At 42.2% G+C, this 10,362-nt stretch overlaps 1 non-coding gene across 1 annotated transcript; it reads right to left on the minus strand.

Moving 5' to 3' along the window:
• Positions 1–2,637: 2,637 nt before the first annotated feature.
• LOC118482428 lies at positions 2,638–2,744 on the minus strand. Its single transcript, XR_004868467.1, has one exon. It is a non-coding gene; the product is annotated as a small nucleolar RNA R71 (small nucleolar RNA).
• Positions 2,745–10,362: the final 7,618 nt, after the last annotated feature.

Raw genomic sequence — 10,362 nt, forward strand, 5'->3', positions numbered from 1 at the left:
CGTGCCCAATCATTGGAACTGACAATCCTGTTTTAAGTTAGACAGTAAGTGATGTGTGTAAAATGCAACATATAAATTACATCAATTAAGGCATGAAACTAACCCTTTTTAAGTACTAATGTTGGAAAAAGAGTGTTTTTGTCTTCCTTTTGTATTTTCAGGATGAAATGAGCTCAAAATCACAAAATAAGCAAAAAGACAACTAATTCTAGCAAAAATACAAGAAAAGGAACAAAAGTGGACTGCCCGGACCCTCAACGGTACCTCCCAAAGCAAAGGAGAAGAAACAGAGTCTGAACACGCCCCATGTCCAGCGAGCACGGGGGCGTGCCCAGGAAGCAGCAGAAAAGACAAACCAGTAGAAGCTTCCATTGGCCACCACGGGGCCGTGTCCAGCGGGCACGGGGGCGTGGTGAAAGTACAGCAGGCGCATTAATTGTAATTCGCAATTACAATTAATGAAGAGAGAGAATGTCAGACGGGCACGGGGCCGTGTCCAGCGGACACGGGGCCGTGTCCAGCGTTCTGTTCAGCCTATAAATAGAGGAGCTTGGTTTCATTCTAACTCATCCCTTGGCACACCACCTCTCTCACACTTCATCCACCACCCACCACCACCATAACACCATCATCCACCACCATCATCCATTGTCCATCATAGAGTGTGTGAGTCGTCTCGGGATCCAAGATTGATCGTAAGAGTTCTTGACAATCAAGGCCATGTTTGCCTAAGTCTCTTACATCACTTGGTGAAGACAAGTGTTTAGTATAATACTTTTTATTTTTAATCTTTTGCACTTTTTATTTGGTTATGTATTAATGACTTTAATAACTAGTTACTTATGTTGAAGGTGATCTTTCCTTATCGTTTGTCCGTGGTGTCTTGGCATTATTTTACTGTCTATATAAAATAAAAGATTTTCACCATTCATATCTCCACGGTCTATATGGAGGTATGTTGGCTACCTGGTCGGGGGTTAAGTGAACGGTTTGGTAAGGGTCTTGCCCTTGTTCAGCGTTTAGAGGTCCTGCTTGGGACCTGGGTCAAATTTAGTAGGATCTCCTTCAATGCCCATAGGTATTGGATGGCGGGGATCCAAACTCTTTGACCCCCTCATAAGTTAACTACTATTAATACTATAACCCGGCTATTTAGGACTGTATCCCTGCTGACTCAGACTACTTAGCCGAGGGTAACGTCACCGCCAGAAGCGGGGCCTACCACAATTTGCATTAATAACTTAATTCATTATCTTTCAATAATCCGACCCTTTAGGATTGTATCCTTGCTGACTCAAACTACTGGGTTGAGGGTAACGTCGCCTTCAAAAGAGGGGCCTACTACAATAACTAAGATAATCTCTTAAACAAGTGCAAAAGTGCGAAAATAATCAAAGGTTATACTAATACACGTGTGGGATCCAAGTGATTCATCTTGTCTATCTGTTTTTATTTTATTTTATTTTTCAGCATTTAGTTAGTTTTTATTTTTCTTAGTTTAAATCATTTTTCTAACTTTTTGATTTGGTTAGACGTTGAGGATAAACCGGTATTAAAAGCTCTTGTGTCCTTGGACGACCTCGGTATCTTACCAACACTATACTACGTCCACGATGGGTGCACTTGCCCATATGTGTGTTTAGTGCTAGGGAATATCGTGTTTTATAAATTTAAAACTTGGCTAAAAGTGTAAAAAGGGGCTTAATTATACATCTAAAATATATTACACTACACACGCATCAAGTTTTTGGCGCCGTTGCCGGGGACACAAGGATTTTAAGAAAGTTAGGAATCAACGGCCTAATCATTTTTTTATTTTCCTTTAATTTTTTTAGGAATTTTTCTTAGTTTTTCAGCTTCTGCAGAGCTCAGCACGGGGCCGTGCCTGGTCGGACACGGGCCGTGCTCAGCATTGTTACTGGCAGTTTTTTGTTTTTCAAGTTACAGAAGGCTGACCACGGGGCCGTGCCGGTGCAACACGGGGACGTGTCCAATTTCCAGTAACTGGGATCTGAAAAACAATCACTATAATTCCGACCACAGGGCCGTGTTCGCTCAACACGGGGCCGTGGTGAACCTTCTGACCAACATTCTTTTCTGTTTTTATTGCAGGACTTGGAACCCGACGCCAACCTCTCGTAGTGTATGAGCTCCAGTTCCAATAAAGACATAAAAGAGCCATTAGACGAACCCGAACGCTTTCTCAGAAAAAGGTTAAAAGCCAAAAACCAAGAGAAGGTTTCGGGTGATCCACCTCCAATGGCGGACCAACGTACCCTTATGGATTATCTACGACCCACCGTAGGTAATCTAGGCGCCGCTATCAATGCTCCGAATGTCGAAGCCAATAACTTCGAACTTCGACCGCATTTGATACAAATGCTCCAGAACTCCGCAACCTTCCACGGGCTTGCGGACGAGGATCCCCATCTACATATAACTAATTTCTTAGAAATATGTGATACCTTTCGGATCAATGGAGCATCAAACGACGCCATCCGCCTCCGTATGTTTCCATTCTCACTAAAAGACCGAGCGAAAGCTTGGCTCAACACCCTCCCAGCTGGATCGGTAACCACCTGGGATGAACTAGCCCAAAAATTTCTATATAAGTATTTCCCTCCTGCTAAAACTGCTAAATTAATGGCTGAAATTAATACATACTCACAAGAGGACGGGGAATCCTTATATGAAACTTGGGAAAGGTTCAAGGAGCTATTACGCAAGTGTCCTCATCACGGCCTCGCAATATGGCAACAAGTGTCCACTTTCTACAATGGATTGTTGCCACACACTAGGCAGACACTTGAATCTAGCTCCGAGGGACTTTTAGGTAACCGTCGCCCACATGAAATATATAATCAGATTGAGGAAATTGCTCAAACCAATTTTCAATGGCACACCCCCCGGGGAAATAAGTCCATCGCCCCGGGCGCCCATAAGGTCGACGAAAGCACCTCTTTACAAGCTCAAATCGAGGCCCTTTCTTCAAAAATAAAAAAATTAGAAATGACAAAAACAGTCTCGGTTATGGCTTGTGAGGGGTGTGGTGGGTCACATGAAAATTGGAGTTGCATGAAAGAAACGGACGATCAACAAGAAATGGTAAACTACATTGATAATAGACCTAGGCCGGCGGGTCCTCCAACGGGAACTTACAACCAAGGATGGCGAAACCACCCAAACCTTGGTTGGAGGGATCCCGACAATAGTAGTAACCAACAAACCCAACGAACAAACTTTCAGCAATCCAGAAATGAGTCACAAAATTTCACTCAACAACAAGATGGACGAGAAAGGCTCGAAGATACTATATCTCGCCTCGGCAATCCAAGATGGACGTTGTATAGTGTTGGTAAGATACCGAGGTCGTCCAAGGACACAAGAGCTTTTAATACCGGTTTATCCTCAACGTCTAACCAAATCAAAAAGTTAGAAAAATGATTTAAACTAAGAAAAATAAAAACTAACTAAATGCTGAAAAATAAAATAAAATAAAAACAGATAGACAAGATGAATCACTTGGATCCGACACGTGTATTAGTATAACCTTTGATTATTTTCGCACTTTTGCACTTGTTTAAGAGATTATCTTAGTTATTGTAGTAGGCCCCTCTTTTGAAGGCGACGTTACCCTCAACCCAGTAGTTTGAGTCAGCAAGGATACAATCCTAAAGGGTCGGATTATTGAAAGATAATGAATTAAGTTATTAATGCAAATTGTGGTAGGCCCCGCTTCTGGCGGTGACGTTACCCTCGGCTAAGTAGTCTGAGTCAGCAGGGATACAGTCCTAAATAGCCGGGTTATAGTATTAATAGTAGTTAACTTATGAGGGGGTCAAAGAGTTTGGATCCCCGCCATCCAATACCTATGGGCATTGAAGGAGATCCTACTAAATTTGACCCAGGTCCCAAGCAGGACCTCTAAACGCTGAACAAGGGCAAGACCCTTACCAAACCGTTCCCTTAACCCCCGACCAGGTAGCCAACATACCTCCATATAGACCGTGGAGATATGAATGGTGAAAATCTTTTATTTTATATAGACAGTAAAATAATGCCAAGACACCACGGACAAACGCTAAGGAAAGATCACCTTCAACATAAGTAACTAGTTATTAAAGTCATTAATACATAACCAAATAAAAAGTGCAAAAGATTAAAAATAAAAAGTATTATACTAAACACTTGTCTTCACCAAGTGATGTAAGAGACTTAGGCAAACATGGCCTTGATTGTCAAGAACTCTTACGATCAATCTTGGATCCCGAGACGACTCACAAACTCTATGATGGACAATGGATGATGGTGGTGGATGATGGTGTTATGGTGGTGGTGGGTGGTGGATGAAGTGTGAGAGAGGTGGTGTGCCAAGGGATGAGAGAGAAGAAACCAAGCTCCTCTATTTATAGGCTGAACAGAACGCTGGACACGGCCCCGTGTCCGCTGGACACGGCCCCGTGCCCGTCTGACATTCTCTCTCTTCATTAATTGTAATTGCGAATTACAATAATGCGCCTGCTGTACTTTCACCACGCCCCCGTGCCCACTGGACACGGCCCCGTGGTGGCCAATGGAAGCTTCTACTGGTTTGTCTTTTCTGCTGTTTCCTGGGCACGCCCCCGTGTTCGCTGGACACGGGGCGTGTTCAGACTCTGTTTCTTCTCCTTTGCTTTGGGAGGTACCGTTGAGGGTCCGGGCAGTCCACTTTTGTTCCTTTTCTTGTATTTATGCTAGAATTAGTTGTCTTTTTGCTTCTTTTGTGATTTTGAGCGCATTTCATCCTGAAAATACAAAAGGAAGACAAAAACACTCTTTTTCCAACATTAGTACTTAAAAAGGGTTAGTTTCATGCCTTAATTGATGTAATTTATATGTTGCATTTTACACACATCAAATACCCCCACACTTGAACTTTTGCTTGTCCTCAAGCAAAACTCTTTAAATGTGGCTTACACTCCCAAATGGAATAGGTAGAAGAGAAGTTTTTAGCTTGTCCTAGAGTGTCGGGAATCCAAGGTCTTTATAGATTTTATTTTTATTTATTTACAATCCTATTCGTCATGATTTATTTTGAACGTTTCATAAGATAAATTACTTATTTGGTCATAACATGCCTTATTAAAATTCCATTTATATACAAGTTCACATACCTCACGGGAGATCACTCAACACTCGGCCGAAGGTGTATATTTTAGTGAATCACTCGAGAGCGGCATGGAACTTACGCCTTCCATAGGCTTGCCAAGCGATCAGTCCTCCTCCTTTTTAACTTTTTACCTTTGTAAATATCAAGAGGACTTTTGGGTGAAGGGTTAGGCTTGGGTTAAAGGTGGGTGGTTGGGTTAGTGGTTAGTAAAAAGGGCGAAAATCGTAAGAAGCGTCGGTTTTCGTAAAATACCTTGTTTTTAGTGACTTTTTATTTTTGTTTGAAGTATTTCTTAAACAAGCTTTTATGTAGCTTTTGTTTGTTTTTGACTTCATCATCAATTTTTTTTTTTTTTCATCACATGAAAGGGCAAGTTTACGAAAAACCGAGCTTGTTACTAAAATAAAGGGTGAAATATAAAAAAGGGGTTTTGTGGGTAAAAAGGGTTTTGGGGGTAATGAAATGAAAGGTTTAGGCTCAAAGGGGCTATCTAGGGGGATTTTTGGGTAGGTAAAAAGAAATGAAAAATAATGGTTTTGAAAGAAAAAGGTTAGTCCTAATGCCTCCATCATTTACTTATTTGGGTTTAAGTTGGTAAGGACCGGGAATGTATCCTCGTGGCAAGTTCTAGATTTGTAAGAACCAAGCGGCTATTCACACAAGAAACGGAAAATGAGCATTTAGTCTAAAGATGTGTATATTTTTATGGTCAATAAAGGCTCAAAACTCGCTTTTGTGGGAATGGGTTTTTATGTGATCAAGTATATATAATCAAATTTTTAACTAAGCTTGTCATGCCGTTTCATAATTTTCCTATGTTGGTTCCTTTTTTATCACGACGCTATCGGTTGTAAACTTGTAAAAATATAACCTTTTTAGAACTTGTTATTCCCAACTTAAACTAAGACAAGTAAATAAAAAAAATGAAAAAGTTTTTGAAAAAATTTGGGGTGTTTAGCGGTTCCAATAGAGTTTTGTGTAAGGCTTGTATTTAGGATTTTGCAAAATTTCAAGGTTTTAGCATCCCCCCACACTTAAATTACACATTGTCCTCAATGTGTCCAAAAATAATGTTTTTGGCTGATTAGAATGTGTAAAAGTGGGTTTAAAAACAAAGATTTGTGTTACTGGCATCCTGGACACGGCCCCGTGTTGACCGGGCACGGCCCCGTGGTCAGGTGCCAGTAACAAAAAATGGAGAATTGAAACAGAAGCCTGGACACGGGGGCGTGTCCGCTGACCACGGCCCGTGTCCAGTTACCTGAACTGGGTGATTTTCTGCAGGGGGCTCAGCACGGGGCCGTGTTGGTTGGGCACGGCCCGTGTTGAGCCTTCTGTGATGGAGATTTTTGTCGGGTTGCTCTGTTCTTCTTGCATGGTTCCATTCTTTTCGTTCCCTTTTTCATCCATTACCACCACGAGTGTGTTTTATTCTGCAAAAACTAAAAGGTTAAACTAAACTAAGGATAGTTCCGCGGAATGCCTCCGTGGTGCGCCACGTTTATAAGGGTCCTTGGCTAGACTCGATTCGAGGTTATATATCTTCCGAGTGGAGTGCCTTGCTTCCCAGGTTACACCGTCGGAGAGCGGCATCCAAGCTTGAATCAATAACCTTCATGTAATTGACTGGATCATCGTCCTCTATTCTCTTCCCAACTCCGAACTTCACCTCATCGTCCCCATACCTCAAAGTTAGTGTCCCGTCATTCATGTCTACCACTGCTTGTGCTGTGGCAAGGAAGGGTCTCCCTAGTATAAGGGGGACCTCGGTGTCTTCCTCCATATCGAGTATGACAAAGTCAACTGGATAAACAAATCTGCTTACCCTTACCAAGACATTCTCGATGACACCTTGTGGGAATTTGACGGATCGATCAGCGAGTTGTATGCTTATTTTTGTAGGGCTCGTGGTTCCCAAGCCAAGCCTTTTGAACATTGATGAGGGCATGAGGTTAATGCTAGCCCCTAGATCGGCCAAGGCATTGCGAACGGGTGATTCCCCTATTGAGCATGGAATCGTGAAACTTCCGGGATCGATTTTCTTTTGGGGTAGTTTATTGAGTACGAGGGCGGAGCATTCTTCGCCTAAATTAACTAATTGCAAATTTTCAATTTTCTTTTTATGTGTAAGGAAGTCCCTCATAAATTTAGAGTATTTAGGCATTTGGGTTAGGACTTCGATAAAAGGAATATTGACATGCAATTGTTTTAACAGACTTTCGAACTTTGCGAATTGCTCATTGGTCTTTTGACGAATTAACCTACCGGGGTACGGAACTCGAGGAACCTTGGTAGGCTCTGGTGATGGAGGAGAGTTCTTTTCCTGCAGAGGTGTTGGCATTGTTTCTTCCGCAGGTGGGGGTACTTCTGCAGGTCCTACGGTTCGGTTTCGTAGTGTGATGAGGTGAACTTGCGCTTTTGGGTTTGTTTCGGTATTGCTAGGTAATGCGCCTTGCGGTCTTTCGGAAAAGTTTTGAGCTAGTTGATTTATTTGTTTTTCTATGTTTTGAATGCTAGCTTGTTGATTCCTAAAATTAGATTCTAATTGTAGAAATCTTTCCGAGTTTTTCTTATCAGTAAGCTAAACACGGGGCCGTGCCCACTCAACACGCCCCGGTGCCCAAGATTCAGTTACTAAAAACAGAAACGCAGGATCCCGACGGTTGGTAATTTCTGACACAAAAATGAGTGATAATGATATTTTTTACTTTCGGCACTCTTATGGTACGTGGTGTCCATTATGTGGAGGCGGTCATAAAAAATTAGAATGCTATTTTCTAAACTATAAGCCCCACTATAAAGACCCATCGTTTTCCTGTAGCCTTAAGATGGGCGAAAGTAAAAATAATCCTTATCTCTCCCTCGAATGCACCCAACTGGACATTTTAGGAGAAATGCTTCTTGATGAACTATTTCAACTAGAAGATCTGGTTCTTAATTGGTTAAAAGAACTTAAGATGGATTTCCTTAATTCATCTCAAGACGATGACCAAGAAGAATTGTTGGGGTCGAATTCAAATAAAAACAACTTCGTTGTTTCCAACGTTACCTTCAACTCGAGCAAAGACTTGGACGATAGTCGTCCCTGTGCCGATTGTGCCGTGAAGGACTCTCCGTCGACTTCGTTCGGTGCATACATAGACCTGAGCGATTCGGCATACACCTTCTTTAACGAGAGCCCGGAAAAGGGTTGGACTTGTCCACCTACATTTAGCATAGGAATCACCCTCACCGACAACCTCTTGCGTTCTCGTCTTAATCTAGAGCAATTAAGGTACCTTAGGCACTTTGGGGTTGTTCCGTCCAGTAAGGAACCGCCCGATCCGGATAAGTTCCTTGAAAATAGGCAAACTCCATAAGACAGCTTCCAGACACGGGGCTGTGCCCAGGTCAACACGCCCCCGTGTCCACCAAAAGATTCTCTTCTGATTTCGTCAGAATACGGACAAAAATGTGTCAGGATTCTGTCTTCACACGGGGCCGTGTCCAGCGTGCTGTCGTTTTCTATAAATGCAGCAAGATTCCTGCTCATTTGGACCACTTCAAAAGACAGAGATTCCTGGGATCTTCACTCATACTATCCTAGGTATGTTCTAAAAGAAGGTTCTCAAAATCATCTTGTTTTTTCCACTTTTGATTCATTACCTTCTCCTTCAATTTCCAATCACTACCTCCATTAAAGCTTGGAAGCTTCATGATTCCAACCTTTATTGTGATGTTGGTAATGTCATTATTCAAGGAATCTTGCTTAAAATGAGTTATACCACTCTCGTTTGAATTATTTATGGTTAAAATCTACCTACATATAAAGAAAATAATTTAACACTCCAAGATTCCTTTCTTTAAAAACCGGGAGACAACTGGACACGGGGCCGTGTTCATTGAACACGGGGCCATGTCCAAGGTACTGTTTCACGAAAGTTGAGTTCTTTTTCGGTCTGTTTTCCCATAATGGCGAGCAGAACAAGTGGAACGTCTTCATCGCACTCAAGGAGCAACCGACAGGGGAGGAGGTCATCAACGGTGGAAGACTCTCTAGTAAACTATGTTTACGCCTTAAGAGAGGCTATTGATGAAATGACGGGAGTGGAAGAAGCATTGGTCGACCGTATCAATCATCTAACGGTGGGACTGGAAGGGTGTCTCCGGGAGGTCAACCTCTTGCACCAGAGGTTGAACATTCTCGCATCTCCTCCTTTGTTGCCTATAATAACCCAAAGGGCATGGAACGTGGTGCCTGAAGTCATCATACCAGCCGAGTGGTACGCCATGCACCCGGGGCCTCCTCGAGACATATTACAAGGGGTCCCGGTTGGTGTTTCCCCTCCTCCATAAGATGTTGAGGAAAACGAAGCCGCCTTCTTCTTCCCAAGAGAGATAGAAGAATGGCTTTAACAACATCTAGGAAGATAACCTCGGCCAAGAGTCGTACTACACTCCTCAATACCGGAAAACTATTTCCGGGATTTTGGTTCTTATGAGAAAGTAGGACTCCTTATGGTAATTTTATGTATCACTTGACCTATCTAGTTTAGGACTTTTAACTTTTATTTCTCTTCTTTGTTTTTAATTTTCTAGGAACGCTATGTATCTCTTTATGATTTTAATGAAATGATGGTTTTAATGTATGGATGGTGTTGTAATGAATAAAACACACTCGGGATGGTAAAGGATAACAAGGGAAACGAGAAACATCACCCCATGCACGAAAACAGGGCCATCCGACAAAAATTTCTTCATTACAGCAAGTTCAGCACGGGCCATGTCCGCCCAACACGGCCCCGTGCTGCACAATCTGCAGAAAACGCCAACTTCAGGTAACTGGACACGGGCCTTGTTCACTGAACACGCCCCCGTGTCCAGGCTTCTGTTTCTCTTTACTAAATTTTGTCACTGGCACCTGAACACGGGGTCATGCCCGGTCACCACGGGGCCCTGTCCAGAGTGCCAGTAACATAAAATTTTGCTTTTAACACCCTTTTACACATTCAATCAACCTAAAAACTTGTTTTTGGGACACATTGAGGACAATGTGTAATTTAAGTGTGGGGGGGATACTAAAACTTTGAATCTTGCAAGTCCTAATTAACAAGCCTTACACAAAACTCTATTGGAACCGCTAATCACCTCAATTTTTTTCAAAAAAAATTTCATTTTTTTTACTTGTCTAAGTTTAAGTTAGGAATTTCAACTTCTAAATAAAGGTTATATTT

This window comes from Helianthus annuus, chromosome 9 (genome assembly GCF_002127325.2).
Source record: "Helianthus annuus cultivar XRQ/B chromosome 9, HanXRQr2.0-SUNRISE, whole genome shotgun sequence".
Classification (NCBI taxonomy): Eukaryota; Viridiplantae; Streptophyta; class Magnoliopsida; order Asterales; family Asteraceae; genus Helianthus; species Helianthus annuus.